At 33.2% G+C, this 18,361-nt stretch overlaps 1 pseudogene; it reads left to right on the top strand.

Annotated features, from left to right (window-relative positions):
• The first annotated feature begins 13,083 nt into the window (after positions 1-13,083).
• On the top strand, positions 13,084-13,620 carry LOC102887830 (annotated as a pseudogene).
• The last annotated feature ends 4,741 nt before the right edge of the window (positions 13,621-18,361 follow it).

Below are 18,361 nucleotides of genomic sequence, written 5' to 3' on the forward strand. Positions count from 1 at the left end.
AATTTATACTTTGTTTATTGAGTTTATTCATGCTGTCTTTGCCATATGAAAATTTTAAACCTTCGTATAGTCAAATATATCTGTTTTCTTTATAATTTTATAATATATTTACCTTGACCGACCATGAAAGTCTTCCAGAACTTTACATTATACACATAACAGGCTGTTTTTGTTAACAGGCACTTTTTTTTGTTTTATTCTTTTATATTCAAGTCTTTAATCCTAAAATTTTTAAAGATATGATGCAAAATAGTCATCCTATTTAATTTTCTTTCAAATGTATATTTAATTTTGCAAGTACCACATATTAAGCCATTCACCTTTTCTTTCCATTGGTCTCATTGTTTTGGAGATTATCTATCTGATAATAATCAAATTATCTTTCTCTTTGTTCTTATGTGAATTCCATTATTTAATAATAGAGGCTTTTTCAGTAAGTTCTGATATGTACATGTACCTTCTAGATTTTTTTTCAAATTTTCGGCATCTACTCTTTCATACAAATTTAAGATAATTTTATCAGATTAAGGACTAAAATTAGGTTTCTCATTGAGATTTCATTAAGTAATATTGAGAGACTTGATATTTTTAATAATAAGAATTCTGACTTTAAAGTATTAAATATCTTTCTATTTTGGGGAATATCTTTATATCCTCTAATAAGATTTTAGTGTTTTTTTCATAAAGGTTTTGTGACCATTCTTGGTGAAAATAGTCCTAAGTATTTTATTCTTTTTTGAGGATCATGAGTGAAATATTTGTATACTTATATTTTTAACTTCTTTAACCAATTCTCAGTGTAGTAATTTCCTTTCACTAGAACTTTCAAGTTAGTGTTTTTTTGTTTTTTTTTTTTAAGTGTTACAACTTTTACAGGTTTTTAAGTTTTAAGTGTGGTCTCATAAGTTTGGTAAGAGTGATGCTATTATTTGGGGGCAGTGCACGTTAGGATTTAGAATACATGAAAGGATCGCCCATTATTATCTCTAGAAGCTTCGTGTCACACTGACTATGTACTTGTATTTCATCATAAGTCTCATTGAATCATTTTATTGGAAGATTTTTTTTTTGAATGAAGAGATCTTGTAAAAATAAAATGAGAAGTATCACCAGTAAATTATTTGACATCTATTCCTTAGATTATTTTTCTTCACCCATATCCTATAACCTCCTTGGAATAATAAAAATAGGAAATGCACAGCTTTTTCAATTCACATTAACTACTCCCCATTTCTGCATCATACACAGGCAATGTTGGTTTGATTCATTTGATTAGTACTGCTAAAGTACTTATATACTGTGAGTTCTTAAGGGGAAAATAAAGAGGGATTCCTGGATTGTTTGAAGAGCTATTCACAGTGGTTCTTTACACTGGCAGAATGTGTATTACTACTGTCTTGGATATAATGAAGAACATAGAGACAATAATTGTATCTGTGGGTTGCTCATGTATTTGTTATTTACTAGATGATACAATCAGTGATTCCCCCAAAAGTTTTGATTTTCCTTAATTATTTTGGGATTATGAACTTTTGGACTCTAATGAGAATATAAAACACTTCGAAGAAGATGTTTACATGTTTACATAGTCATGGTTCTGCATGCTATCCAGTTTGAGGAGGTTGGCATATCTCTTGAAGCCTGCCCATGGACCTATCTGGTTCCATTATCTCTCATATTTATGACTGTTAGGCTTTAAAACAGTAAACATTTATTTTATCTTTTGCTAATTTAAAGTCTCAGGCCCCCAGCTTTTTCATCTAAAAAGCAATGGTTTGGATGTGATGACCTCTAAAACCTATTACAACTCTCACACTCTTTGAACTGCAGGCAAAGATTATTGCAGTATCATAGTTTAACCTGATGAAAGCAGTGCACTCTTATTATTTCACAATTACAGAGCTCTTTCTAGTTAGTGTTTGCTATTGATTTAATTCTTTGGCAGTCATAAATTGTACTTAATCTTACTTAACAGGTTTTTATCGAGTACTGAGTAATCACAAAGCACTGTGTATTGCTTATAAAGTTGAGTCCTTGCCCTTAAGGATTTTACAGCATAAGTTAAGATGAATATTTTAATGAATGCTGCTAAAGAGAGATATGAAGTGTAGGTATTAAAAGGAATTAAACTAGGATTGGGAAACTTTGTCTATAAAGGACCAGATAATAAATATGTGGTTTTGTGGGCTACACAGTCTCTGGCATAACTGCACAACGCTGCCATGGTATGAAAGTGGCCATAGACTTCTCAAATGGATGCATGTGGCTGAATTCCAGTAAAACGATTTACAAAAACAGGGAGCAGGCCAGGATTGTCATTTGCCCACTCCTGGAATAAAGGATTATATTCCTCAAGGAGCATTTTAATAGAAGAGATGGCGTTTGGGATGTATTATGAAGGAATGATAGGCTTCCTATCGTTTGGATGAGACAGAAGCAATAAGGAGCAAGAATTCCAGGCTTGAGAGACAATATGAACAAATAAAAGTAAGAATGTTTCAGAAACTGTTATATCATTGATTCAGATGGTGAACCAGTTTTTATTCATGTTGTTCAGTATTGGGGAGATTCCATGAGAAAATTTGTCTATTTTCATGAGTCAGATGACCTTTAGCCTTATTTTAACATTTTAAATATTGTTTTACTGCTGTTTATGCTAGAGATTCTGATAAAGAATGGATTACATGGAGAAAATTATGGGCTATTTATTTCAGACTTGACATTTACATTGGTAATCAAAAGAGCTCTTTAAAAATGTTTCTATCACATATCCTTTGATTAGTGAAGAATGCTTCTCTATTTTAACATTTTATAGAGATATAATTGACATGAAATATATAATATGTACTTAAAATATACAGTTTGATAAGTTTGGATTTGTTTATACATTGTCAGACATCACCACAATCAAGATAGTAAACATATCCATCATTCACTGACCTTTTCCAGTGCCCCTCAGTAATCCCTTTCTCCCACTTCTCTTGACCCCTTTCTTTGCAACACCAAGTAACTACTGCTCAGCTTTCTGTAACTGAATATTACTTTGCATTTTCTAATGTTTTATATAAATGAAATCTGTGGTATCTACTCTTTTTCTTCTTTTACCCAAGTCAATTTCGAGATTCAGTCTTGTTGTTATTTGTGATGTTAGTTACGATTCTATTTATGTCCTGGTCTTTTGGTTGTTTTGAGATTTTTTGCTCTCCCAGGTAAAGCTCTATGAACATGTATGGTTATGTGCTTTCTTTTATCTTGCGTAAATGACTAGCATTGAAATGGCTGGACTTATGGTAGGTGTGTGTTTAACTTTTTAAGAATCTGTCAAACTGGTTTCCAAAGTGATTGACCATTTCACATTCTAATCAGCAGTGCGTGCCAGTATGCAAGTTCCAGTTCCTCCACATTCTTGCCAACCCTTGATATGGTTAGTCTTTTAAACTTTAGTCGTTCCAATAGATTTGTAGTGGTGATATCACCATGATTTTAACTTGTATTATCCTAATGATGAATGATGACATTATATCATAAAATGACATAAAAATGACATTTTTTCATTTGCTTATTTGTTGTCTACATATTTTCTTTTGTGAAGTATCTGTTCAACTCTTATGCCAAATTTTTTAATTGGGGCTGTGTTTTCTTATTGAGTTTAGAACATTCTTTATATATGTTGTGAAGGGGTTCAGAATAGGACTCCCCAAGATGTGCCACTTTGGAATGTGGATTATTTTGAGCTGACGACAGTAGAGACTCCGAGAGCTCATGACAAACTTTTACCTCTCCTTTAAAGAATTTAAGTTTGGGGACCTTTTCCATAGTTATTGCCGGAAATAACTTTTTATGATTTATCTATATAGCAGGGCAAATATCTAATAACTAAACATATGCTCTTCTTATTGTCTTGGGAATTACCCTCGTCCTTCCTGAAGCCCCAGACCCCTTATCCCATTTCTTAGCTTGGGATGTCATATATACCTTATTTTATTTTTCGGTCTCTGACTGAATGTATGTGGGGTTTCTATACATATGTAATTAAATTTGATTATTTTTTCCTATTAACTGGTTTTATATTGATGTAATTAGATCAGTCGAAGGAACTTAGAGGGGCAGTGTGTAAAATTTTTCCTCCCCAACAGTTAGCATAGTGGGTAGGTTTCCTCACTCGCTGGATACTGCTCACCCTGAAGTGGCTGTAGTAGAAAGATCCTGGGACCTCTAATATGAGCCATCAAAAAATAAGCATTCTTGCCAAGTCAGACTTCCAGATTTCTACTTGAAGAGTTCAGTGGAAGCGGAGTGGTGACAGTCCTTTTTTTTTTTTTCTTTTTCCTAAATTTAAATTAGCAGAAAAAAAAAATTATTTGTGGAATTAGTAGTTCCTTGGGTATAGTGATTCTTGGTTATTTGGTGTGAGGGCTCATGGATTTTGTTAATACTTTTCTTCCCAGAGATAGATTTTCTGCTAACTGGAGGATGCATATTCATCAGCTGAGTAGCCAAGTAATCTGTGGATCTTAGTTTAAGAAATAAAAAAATGGATGAACTTTTGGCTTGATAAGTCACCTTATTCTGTTCCAGAGGGAGGAAATATGTGATTCCCTCCGATTTAAAATGGCTATTTATCTAAAAGAGGCCCCTCATCTTTCTTAAACTAACTCTGAGAGTGAATTTTCTGTATTTGGTGCTTGCATTTTTGGTTAAGCCATAAAAAGCCTCATGGGTTTGAGTCGCTATTGAGATGACTAGATCCTGCTCCTCAGTGGCTAGCCAATGGATCCTTTGAATTGGAAAAACTTCTAATTTAAAAGAAAGAAAAAATGGGAGAGGGGAGCTGTCATATTGTCATAATGGCTAGCCATTAGGACTTCCTTAATAAGACAGAAAGACAGAAATTAGAAAAAAAACAAAGTCCACTCTGCTGTTTTGCCTTCAGATATTTGCAGATACTGTAAAAAAATAAATCAATACATCAGAGGTACAATTGTTCTGCATTTAAGAAGAAGAAGAAAAGGATAAGAATGCAAAATCTTACTAAAGACAAACTAAAAATTTTGCATCCTAAGAACTTGGCTTGGTGACCATCAGGTTGGCAGCTCCATATTATGGCCAAATAAATATGTGGGCTAAACTCCATTATCAGCTGGGATCCAGCCAAACTGCTTATTTTTTTTTGGTTTTCTCCTACATTATCTTCTATGAGTTTTAGAATTTAGCATTTTATATTTAGGTCTGTGATCCATTTCAAGTTAATTTTTATGAAGGCTGTAAAGTTTGTTCCTAGATTTTTCTTTCTTTTTTTTTTTTTTTGGCATATAGAAGTTCAGTTGGTTTAGTACCCTTTGTTTAAAAGACTGTCTTGCTCCATTCTTTTGCCTTTGTCCATTTGTAAAAGATAAGTTGAATATATTTATGTGGGTCTTATTACGGGCTCTCTATTTCATTCCATTGATCAATTGGTCCATTCTTTCACCAATAGCACACTCTTTATTACTGTAGCTTTATGGTAAGTCTTGAAGTTGAGTAGTGTCAGTCCTCAATATTGTGTTAGCTATTCTGGATCTTTTGCCTGTATATATAAACTTTAGAATTAGTTTGTTGATATCTGTAAAATTATTTGCTGGGATTTTGATTGGAATTTTATTGCATCTATAGATCAAGTTAAGAATCACTAACATCTTGACAATATTGTCTCTCTATCAAGGAACATGGAATATCTCTGCATTTATTTAGTTATTCTTTGATCTTATTTTCTTTGTGAGAAGGTTTTTAGCTATAAATTCAGTCATTTCAGTAGATACAGGTCTATATAGGGTTTCCTATTTTTCTTGAATGAACTCTCGTATGTGCGTCTTCTTGGGAGGTTTTCCATTGCATCAGATATTGTTAATTTGTATCTACTCTATTTTTCTCAGAATCAACTTCTGATTTTATTGACTATCATTGTTTTACGTTTCTAGTTTGATGTTTTCTGCTCCAACTATGATTTCTGACTATATGTATTTATTGATATCTGCTCATTCTATCAATTTTTGCTTTATATATTTTGACAGTCCTTTATTAGATGCATAAATCTTTAAGATTACTATGTTTTCTTGATGATTTAGCACCTTTATGAAAACTCTTTATCCCTGGTATTATTCTTTGCTCTGAAATACAATTATTTTAATATTAATATAGTCATTCTAGCTTTCTTTTGACTACTGTTAGCATGGTATATATTTATAATCCTTTTATTTTTAACTTTTTTATTTCTTTTTATACCTAAAATGTGTTTCATACATGTAGTGCACAGTTAGATCTTTTTTTAATTCAGTTTTATGATATTTGCCTTCTAATTGCTGTGTTTATAAACAGTATACATATTGTGTGATTATTGATATGAGGTTTAAGCTTATCATTTTGCTTTTAGTTTTCTATTTTATCTTTATTTTGATCTTCTCCCCTCCTTTATCTTCCTCTTTTTGGATTGAGTACTTTTAAAATTATTTCATACTATCTCAGTTAGTTTATTATTATTAGCTGTAATTCTTCATTTTGTTATTTTAGTGATTGCTTTAGAACTTATAGCATACATTTTTTAATTTGCCAGATTCTACCTTCAAGTGATATTATATCATTTCATATATAATATGAAAAACTTTACAGTAATATTCTGATATTTCTCTCCTTCTATCCTTTATGCTTTTGTTGTCAAATATTTTACTTATACATGTATTATATTGCCTACAATATCTTCTTTTTCCTTCTTTTTCTTTCCCTTCTCTCTCCTTCCCTGTAGTGACTTGTTTACTTCCTTCTGTTTCTTTTCGCACAGTCTCCATTGCTATGTTTTCAAATTCACCCACTTTTTTTTTTTTCTGATTCACATAATCTACTGAAAAACTGATCTGGTATATTTTTTACCTCAGACCTTGTACTTTTCATCTTTGTAGTATTATTTATTTGTTTTCAACTGTTTTTCTTCTTAACTCTTAAGGTGGGGTTTCTTTCCTTTTATTGTCTACAAAATAAAGCATATCTTCATTTCATTATTTCATTTGGGCTCTTTTTTCATAGATTTTCCTTTTATATATGTGTAGAATCCATACTGAATTATTATTTTTTGCTTTAAGCACTCAGTTATATTTTCTTTAGAAATTTATCTTTTAGCCACATATCTTGGCATCCATTTTTATTTCTTCTTTTTCTTTCTATCAACATCTATTCATAGTAAGTCCTATTAGTACTACCCTCCTTTTTTTGACAGATTGATAATTGACAGTTGCCTGGACAACTAAATCCTGGCTTCCTTCTGTTGTCTCTCTGTCAGTTGACTACTACTGAAGAGTTCCCACTGAAGTACATAGCAGACCACTTAATTCCCTTTTCCAGGATCCCACAGTTCATGAATTCGAATCTGACCAGATCTCCTAATAAGTTTGTTGTTCTTTCCATTGTTTCACTGTGTAGATGTTTCACTTCTATTAGTAAATAAGCTCCTTGAAGCCTGATAACATGTGATTAAGCAACAGATAACAAATAAGGGCTATAGGAATTCAAAGAAAGAGATAACAGTATGGCTTATAGTAGATGTATATGTTTTCATGGGGAGGTTTCAATTGAGCATTTTAAACATTTTAGTAATGGAATAAATGAGAATACTAATAAATGCTCACTATATGTTACCTTTTAATATCATATGAGAGAAACGAATTGATAATTCATTTGACTCACTTCTTTAGAGGTCATTTTTTTCCCCCACTTAGTTTTTTTTTCTTTTTTAGATTTTCTTAGTTTCAAGTATATAGTACATTGGTTAGACACTTATACAGTTTATGAAATGGTCCCCCTGATTACTCTTTCCTCTGGCTCTACACATAGCCATTACATTATTGCCGACTGCATTCCCTATGCCATGCTCCCATTCCTGTGACCATCTATCAACTACTAATTTGTACTTCTTTAACTCTTCACTGCTTTCTCCCAGCTGCCTCCCACCCCCAACCCAACCCTTCTCCTCTGGCCGTCATAAGATTGGCTAGGTCATTTTTAGAATTATGTTTACCTATGCTTCCCATTAACAAAAGAATGATTGTTGAAGTAAATCTTACAATTTTAAATAGTGTTTTAATGTATGTAGGCCAGCATTTTCTTCTGGTGAAAGTGATCTCTACAATTAGAATGTAATTAATAGAAAACTGTTGTTTGATTTGCAAATTACTAGTTTTGTACATTAGCATTTATTTAATAAGTACTTGTTGAACATATCTACAGAAGATATAAATTGGCAGGTCAAATTTACTTACAGATTGGCTCTGTTTGGTGTGAATAGCATTTGCAAAATATTTGAGTTGGTGGCTCGCATTTTAAAATCAGGATGTTTTATATATAACTCGGACTTGCTGAAATTTTTTGATAAAGAGGACCACATTTTTTAACAGTAGTCTGCCTTCCCTCAATGGAACAATTGGCTGGAGCAGCATAGCAGTGCCCACTTCAAGATAGCACTTCCTAGATCACCTTGTTTCCTACTCATTTATGTTGTCTTCTTGACCATTTTAGTCATTTGAGTCTATGATCTTTGATATCCTGTGTGTATGATATCCTGAGAGATACGTGATGGATCCTTCCAACAATGATATAGAGATAAATATTATGCATAATATGCATAAATGATAAACTGCATAAGAAAGACTAAAATTTATATTTAGTAACACTGCTTTAATGATCATGGAATACTGGATTCTCAAATAGTTATAAGTAGCTTTTTTCTTTTCCTTATCAGTGTAGGAAATTTATTAACAGTTGCATACAGCCTTACTTCTGTATAAACCATGTGCAAAATCTGAATCTTCCCACTAAATAATGGTGGAGAAAGAACAAGATTATGAGGAATGGGAAAACAAATGATACCATGCATAGCTTTTTCTTTTCTGTGAAATATTCCAAAATGCTGTTTATAGACTGATAGACTAATATTTTCATTTCCTGCTCCTTGTTTTTAAAAACTCAACTGCACAGTAATTAATCAATAATACCACTGAAACTTTTAGCTACATATAGTGAACATCAAATACTTTTTCCATGTAACACTCCTTCCCTCACTTTCTGAGAAAGTCAGCACTCTAGAAATCCATATGCATATGAATACCTCATTTTATCCATGAGGCCTGAACAGGAGCTGCCACCTTCTTATGCTCAACTTTTGGTCATATTCATTAATTCAGTGATCTAAGCTGGGCCTGAAAGAGACTTTTTTTCTGGTATTTATTTAAATAGATGCTGGGGGGCGGGTAGGAAGGGAGTGTTGCAGAAGATTCCTTTTCTCTCTGGTCTCGAAGCTTAGAGGATGAAAATTAGGAAGCTACTAGTGGCCCTGTGTCTGGCAAGGTAGACAGTAAGTCTTAATAAGAATAAAGCCAACCCAAAGGAGAGGCATAGTGACATGAAACAAAGTCCCGTCAGTGTCTGTGTCATTTGGAAGCCATCCCTATCATTCCTTTTCCATAGTTTGTTCATATGAGCCAAAAGTAATTCTTTTGCCTAAGCACATGTCATTTACAACCAATGTAGTTTTGGTTAATATGTCACTATATTTTTTAACTTTATTTTTTTAAAATTTTTATTTATTATTTATTATTATTTTTTTAGGCGAAGCAACCCTTGGTTGACCTCACAGATTACGAGGACCTTGTCAGTTTACAATCTCTTATTTTTAAATTTTTTTATGCCTACAGCACCTGGTCTTCCTAGATGGTCTCCCCTCTGAGTACTAACCAGGCCTGACCCTGCTTAGCTTCTGAGATCACACAAATCGGGCTTGTTAAGGGTAGCATGCCCGTAGACTATATTTTTTAACTTTAATAATTTAATCCAGTGATTACTTTTTAATGCCTGTAATTTCAGAGAATCTGCTAAGTGTTCACGGAATTCAGAGAAGAATACACAGGCTTTGCTTTCATGTCTAGAACTTAATGTTTAAAAAAGGGAGATTAAGTAAATCCACAGAGCTAGAATAATTTTGTGTCATATGACCTATACAAGAAAAATTATAATTAAAAGAAGGCACAATCATTATGTTGAGGGATTTGGAATAGTTTTTCTGGAAGAGGTGGCATTTGAGATGGATTGGCTTTCATTGTGCAGACATGTGAGGGAGGCTTTCCATGCCTAGAGGAGAGAACAAATAAATGCATTAAGTTTAGAAAGCATTTAGTAATTTCCAACAATAGTAAATGATTCAGTTTGGCTGTAGGCAGCTAAGTTGTCTAGGCTGGAATGGAAAGTCATGGCTGTATTGTGGATGTCTTAAATGTGAAGATCAATTAGCTGTATTTGATTTAGTGAACATGAGGGGAAAGTATTTAATATTTTTTAGTGTAGATATGCCATGATCAGAGCTGCATTTCAGGATTAGTTTTGCAGTAGTGAATCACCTGAATTTATGTAAAGAGAGCCAACACATAGAATATTAGTTTGGAAGATATTACAGTGAACAAGTTTAGGAATGATGATGACCTGAAATAGATCTAAGAGAGTAGAATGGAAAGGAGGAAATGGATGTCAGGTATAAACGACATGTTGAGAGAGGAAATCAGAGATAGTTTATAAGTTTCCAATATAAGTGATTAGCTTGATGGTACTATTAATAACCCATGAAGATTAGAAATCCTGTGAACCTCTAGCCTTTAGCACCCAAGCCACATACCACTCATTTATTATTTAAGTAAAAGACTAAGCTTTATCTAAATGCAGTTTTTAAAAAAATCTTCACCACTATAATAAAAAGACCATGTAATTTGGAGTCAGCTAGATCCGGTTTAAATCAAGACTCAGCTGTTTTATATCTGTGAGACTTAGATAAGATACTTAACCTTTTAAAATCTCAGTTTTGTCACCTCTAATATGAATATAAGAGGATTAACCTCTTATGGTACTTAAGAGACTTAGGTGAGATAATATATGTAAAGTAACTGAGAGAGTGAGTGCCTGGGATATAGCTAGAAGTCAGTAAATGCTTCTTAGTTGTAGGCAGTGATGTGCTCCCTAAGTCTCTACAAATCCATAAGCTAGGCCTTACTAAAGATGTGGTATTTGATAAGTATATTTGTAACTGAAGAGTGGAGACTGTTCTCAATTTCATATCTAGTATATCTGGGTTAAATTCTTAGTCTATTTCTTTACATTCTCATGGCATTTTGCAAATTTGTGTCTTATTTATTTTGTCTACATGACTTGTTTTCCATCTTCATTTCTTGTTTCACATCCTCCATTGGATCTCTATACTGAACCAGCTTGTTAAACAGTTGACTGCTCTTCATACATCTTTAATCTAGATGGATCACATAAAATCTCTCTGTAGTTACCTATGTGACTTGGGTCATTATTGTGGCTTTATGAACACATGATATCAGTGCCTACCCATGAGATTTCAGCTTTTTTCCTTCTAGCTTATTATCAGCTTTGTTTTTGATATTGATATATAGAGAGTCTGTATTTTGTTGCCATGTTGTATCTGTCATCTGGATGCTGGCCAGCTATTTTTCTACTATATTGCTGGTTACTAAGTCTCATTAGATTTGATGGAAATATTTAAGGTCAGTTTTTTCCTTCAATACTATATTAGTAAACTTAAAATTATGGCCAGTTGCTTTTTGATAAGAATACCAAAAAATCCAACGTGGAAAGAAGAATCTTCAGCAAACGGTGCTTAGACAACTGGGTATCCACATGCAGGGAATGAAATTGGATAGCCTTACCTCACAACACATACAAACAATTTAAAATTGACCAAAGACCTAAATGTAAGAGCTAAAACTATAGAACTCTTAGGGGGGAAAAAAAAAAAACCATGAAGAAATCTTCATGACCTTGGGCTCTGTGGTGATTTTTTAGATATGACATTAAGAGCACAAGGAACAAATGAAAATAAATTATATTACATCAAAATTTAAAACTTTCGTGCTATAAATTTTACCACCAAAAAGTAAAAAAAAAAACCTATATCATGGAAAAAAATATTTACAAATAATATGTCTAGAATGTGTAAAGAACTTTCACAACTCAGAACTATAAAAACAAATAACCAAATTAAAAATGGGCAAAGAGTTTGAATAGACGTTTCTCCAAAGAAGATATACAAATGGCCAATAAGCACATGAAAATGCTTGACATTATTACATGTTAGGAAAATGCAAATCAAAACCATAAATAGCATACCACTTTACACCCGCTAGGATAACTAATTAAAAAGTTTATCAGATAATAGTATGTGCTGTTGTGGATAGAGAGAAACTAGAAGCCTCATACATTGTTGATGAAGGAAATATAAACTGCTGTAGTTGTTTTAGAGAACAGTTTGGCAGTTTCTTAAATTGTTAAACATAGACTTTCTATATGTTTCAAATTCCATTGCTAGCTATATATCCAATGGAAGGTTATATGAATGAAAACACGTTTGTCTACTTAAGCACTTGTACATGAATACTCATAACAACATTATTTAATATAGCCTAACAGTGGCAACAGCCCAACTGTTCATCAACTGATGAATGAATCAGTAAATCTGATATGTCTATTTAATGGAATATTATTTGACAATGAAAAGGAATGAAGTATTGTTATATTATACCACATGATTGAACCTTGAAAACATTATGGTAAGGCAAAGAAGCCAGTCAAAAAGACCAGGTACAGTCATGTACCACATAATGACATTTTGGTCAACGGTGGACTGCGTATATGACAGTGGTCCCATAAGATTATAATGGAGCTGAAAAATTCCTATTGCCTAGTGACATCATAATGTCAGAGTATAGCATATTACTCAGGTGTTTGTGGTAATGCTGGTGTAAACAAAACTGCAGCTAGTTGTATAAAGGTATAGCAATATAATTATGTACATTATATAATACTTGATAAAAGTATATAGAATCAGAATAAAGAAAAAACATTTTTGTACAGCTGAGCTGTATAGTGTGTTTGTGTTTTAAGCTAAGTGTTATCAGAAGAGTTGAAAAGTTTTACACAGTTAAAGTTTATAAATAAAAAAATTACAGGAGTGAGAGCGCAGACTCTTGAATTACCTGTGTGGTGGTCAGCATGATGCCCAAGGCCAAGGGAAAGACTCGGAGGCAGAAGATCGGTTACAGTGTTAACCAAAAATGTCTTAACCTGGTTGCTAGACAGAAGGCAGCGCCTCGAATCGAATGCTCCCACATTCGACATGCCTGGGACCCCATTGAATTGGTGCGGTAGAACCTGTCCGAGATGGAGTTGACAGTGGACCCCAACAAGGCAGGGCCCCTCCGTAAGAAAAAGGTCAAGGCCATGGGGGTGGACATAGTGGAGAGGCCTCAGGAACTCATGCAGACGCCCTATGTGCTAAATGACTTGGAGGTAGAAGCCAGCCTCCCAGAAAAGAAAGGATATACAGTGTCTCGGGACCTCATAGACTATGTACCCTACATGGTAGAGAACCATGGGGAGGACTACAAGGCGATGGCCCAGGATGAGAAGAATTACTATCAAGACAACTCGAAACAAATTCGGAATAAGATCAAAGTCTATAAGCGTTTTTACCCAGCAGAATGGCAAGCCTTCATTGATTCTTTGCAGAAAAATAAGATGGAGATTGAGTAACTGGTTTATACCTGCCCAGGCTGAGGCTTCTTCCTGGACCCGAGAAGCTGGAAGCAGGGTTTAAGGCAAGGAGGGGTGTGTGGCTACAGATGAGGCTGGCCAAACTCCATGGAATCAAAAAGTTTTCTCCTCTCTCTGTCCTCTCTCTGGAGAAGGAACTGCTTCCTACAGACTCCAGTTTCTTCTGTAGGCTCCAGGAAAAGCCAGAACCTGCTGTTTTCAGAGTGGGTGGTTTGTTTGCATATAGTCTGTACAGAATAAAACAAGACTCTTTTACTTAAAAAAAATAAAAATTACAGTAAGCTAAGATTAGTTAATTTTTGAAGAAACAGTTTTAAAATACATTTAGTGTACCCTAAGCATATGATGTTTATAAAGATTATAGCAATATACAGTAATTTCCTAAGCCTTCACATTCACATACCACTCATTCACACACAGATTCACCCAGAGCAACTTCCAGTCTTGCAAGCTCCAGTTATGGTAAGAGCCCTATCCAGGTGCACCATTTTTTATCTTTTGTACCATATTTTTACTGTCCCATTTCCATGTTTAGATATATTGAGATAAACAAATACCCTTTGGTTACAGTTGCCTATGTAAGTACAATAACATGCTCGATAGATTCGTAGGCTAGGAGCAATAGGCTATACTATATAGTCTCGGTGTGAAGTGTAGGCTATACCATCTATGTGTAATTAAACTCAGTGATGTTCTCACAGTGATGAAATTGCCTAATGATGCATTTATCAGAAAATATTCCCATTGTTAAGCAACACATGACTATACTGTGTGATTCCATTTACATGAAATGTCCAGAATTGGTAAATCTATAGAAACGGAAAGTAGATTATTGGTTTCCTAGGGCTAAGAGAGAGGGGAATAGGAGTGACTGCTAATGAATATGGGGTTTCTTTTTGGAAGGATAAAAATGTTCTAAAATTAACTGTGATGATTATTGCACAACTCTGTGAAATACTGAAAACCATTGAATTATACCCTTTAATTTTATTGTATGTGAATTATATTCTAGTGGTGACGTTTTTAAAAGAAACAAGAACACCTGGTTTCAAGTTTAGAGGAAAGGAGCAGCCCATAATTTTCAAAATGTGTGGAGAGTATAAAGGAGGAAAAGCATAGGTAAATCGAAAATAGTGGAATGAACTAAATAGTAGGGAGGAATGTTAGCTCCTACTCCTCAGATGGAAAGAACCTTTTATTCAGGAAACATGCCTTTGAGAACCTGTGTTTGGGTATCTTAGTGAAGTGGGAGTTTGTTGGCCTTTTTTTCATGATTAGCAAAATATTCTGGCCAATGATTCCCTTCGTACTTTAGACTCCCACATATAAAATATTTAGTTCTACCTCAAATCTTAATTAAAATTTGCAATGAGTTTTCGTTATAGAAGGAAAAGGAGAGATGTGTGCTTTAAAAATATAAGTATGCAAACTACTTATATTTTCCAGAGCTATCAGTAAGAATGAATAAAACATTCTCTGGGAGCACTTGGCCATAAGAAGTGAATCAACCATGTAAGAACTTTGAGACACACTATCTTTAAAGAAATGACTTGTGGAATGAGGTATTCCTTAAATGGAAGAAATATGTTATCAATTTTGGGTGATCAGTATACTCTCAAAGTACATTATGAACCTCAGATCATGATAACTTGCGTTAATATTTATGGTGTTCTTTTTGCAACCCTGTACCATTTTTTTGCCATTATATCAATTACTGAATCTTACAGCTGTAGGCCATGATTGTATAGCTATCTGCTCCATTCTCTACAGTATCTTTTGATTTTCCAGAACAGCAATAGTCCAAGCAAAATTCGTAAATCCATAGAAACTTCAGGTACTAAAAAGTACCCTCTTAGACTCAAGTTGTTCATTAACATAGTTATAATAAAAACCTAAACCCACATTCTATACCCATCTTAAAGTTTATATTGGTGATACTCTTTAAATAATTTATCATCATTAATATTGTCTAGTGTTGAATATCGAGATAGCTGTTTTTCGATGTGAGCTCACTTGTTCTTCTCCAGCATCAAATATATGTTTAAATAAATTAATGTCAGTTAAATATATACTTACTATCTTCAAGAATTAGTACCCCCCCAAAAAAAAATTAGTTTCAGGTGGTAATTTAACATAAACGTCCCTTTCAAGGAATTATTTGTGTCCTAAATAATCTTCCAAAAGCATTTTTTCCTTCCAGATTTGATGTTGCTTCAAGTTTTCTAACATATCCTATAGCCTCGTGTTCATATTTTCATTATTTCTTAAATGTTTATGAGTCATTCTCTTTCAAAACATTTTCCCAAAACTTTTGATCAATATACTTTCTATAAAATGTATGAAAACACATTTATCAAGAGAAATTAACTCTTTCAAATACATGTTTTTCTGTGTCAGTAAAGATAATTTCATTGTGTTCTGTTGTTATTTGGTGTATTTAAAAATAAATACATGAACTGACTGATTACCACCAACAAAATCAAATCAGTAATCAAAAAAATTACAAAAAAACAAAAGTCCTGAACTGGATGGTTTCATAGGTAAATTTTACCAAACATTTTAAAGAAGTAACACTTATTCTTCTCAAACTATTCCAAAAAAATTGAGGAGGGAAGGCTCCCTAACTCTTTTTCCAAGGGTACCATTACCATTTCCAAAAGCAGACACTATAAAAAAAAAAAAGAAAGCTGTAGACCAATATCCCTGATGAACATTGATGCAAAAATTAGCAAACCGAATTCAGCAACACATTAAAAACATCATATACCATGATCAAGTTGGGTTTATTTGTTAGATGCAAAGTTGGTTTAATATCTTCAAATCAATTAATGTTATATAGCACATTAACAAATTGAAAGAGAAAAATCATACAATGCAGATGCAGAAAAAGCAGTTGACAAAAAAAAGCAGCATCCATTTATGATAAAAACTCTTAGCAAAGTGAAAATAGAGGAAACATACCTCAACATAATAAAGGCCATATATGATGAACCTACAGCTAATATCACACGCAATGGGGAAAAGCTAAAAGTCTTTTCCTTAATTTTGGGAACAAGACAAGGATGTCCACTTTTATCACTTCTATTCAGCTTAGTTTGGAAGTCCTAGCTACATCAATCAGATAAGAAAGAGAAATAAAAGGCATCCAAATTGGAAAGGAAGAATTAAATTTGTTATTTTCAGATGACACGATACTATCTATAGAGAACCCTGAAGATTCCACCAATAACTATTAGGAGATAAATGAATTAAGTAAAGTAGTAGGGTACAAAATTAATATTCAGAGGCCAGTTGCATTTTTTATACACCAATGATGAACTATCAGAGAAATTAGGAAAATCTCATTTATGATTGCATCAAAAACAATAAAACACTTAGGAATCAAACAAGGAGGTAAGTTCTCAGAAAATTATAAGTCATTGAAAAGAAATTGAAGAAGATACAAATAAATGGAAGCATATACCATGCTCATCGGTAGCAAGAATCAATATCATTAAAATGTCCATACTACTCAAAGCCATCTGTAGAGTCAGTGCAATCCCTATCAAAATATAAATGGCATTTTTCACATAACTAGAACAAATAATCCTAAAGTTTATATGGAACCATAAAAGATCCCTTAATAGCCATGGCAATCTTGAGAAAGAATGAAGCTGGAGGTATCATATTTCCTGATATCAAACTATACTACAAGACTATATAAATAAAAACAGCATGATACCAGCATAAAAATGGATACTTAGATCAATGGAACAGAATAGAGAGCCTAGAAATAAATCCACGCCTATATGGTCATTTAATCTATGACAAAGACAAGAATGTACAGTGGGGTAAAGATAATCTTGTCAACAGAAGGTGTTGGGAAAACTGGACCACCTTCTTACACCATATACAAGAATAAACTCGAAGTGGGTTAAAGACTTAAACGTAAGACCCAAAACCATAAAAATCATAGGAGAAAACATAGTAAAGTCTGAATAGCCATTAGTAATTTTTTTCTTATATATCTCTTCATGCAATAGAAATAAAAGAAAAAAATAAATGGGACTACCTCAAACTAAAAAGTTTTTGCACAGTAAAGGAAACCATCAACAAAAAGGAAAAACCTATAGAATAGAAAATATTTGCTTGTGATATATCTGACAAGGGGTTAATATCCAGAATTTATAAAGAACTCATACAATTCAACAACAAAAAATAAAACAATTCAATTAAATGGGCAGAAGACCTGAATAGGTATTTCTCCAAAGAGGACATACAGATGGCCAATGGACATATGAAAAATGCTCAAGGTCATTAATGATCAGAGAAATGCAAATTAAAACCATAATGAGATATCACCTCCTACCTGTCAGAATAGCTCTCATCAATAAATCAAAAAACAAGTGTTGGTGAGGATGCAGAGAAAAGAGAACCCTTGTTGTACAATGTTGGTGGGATTGAAAATTGGTACCACCACTATAGAAAATAGTTGGAGGTTCCTCAAAAAATTAAAAATAGAACTACCTTTTGATCCAGCAATTTCACTTCTGGATATTTATCCAAAGAAAACCAAACACTAGTTCATAAAGATCTACATGCCCCTATGTTCATGGCAGCGCTATTCACAATAACCAGGATATGGAAGCAGCCTAAGTGCCCATCAATAGATGATTGGATAAAGAAGTGATATATATACATATATATCCATATATACACATGTATATATATGTGTGTGTAT

This window comes from Pteropus alecto, unplaced genomic scaffold (genome assembly GCF_000325575.1).
Source record: "Pteropus alecto unplaced genomic scaffold, ASM32557v1 scaffold33, whole genome shotgun sequence".
NCBI lineage: Eukaryota > Metazoa > Chordata > Mammalia > Chiroptera > Pteropodidae > Pteropus > Pteropus alecto.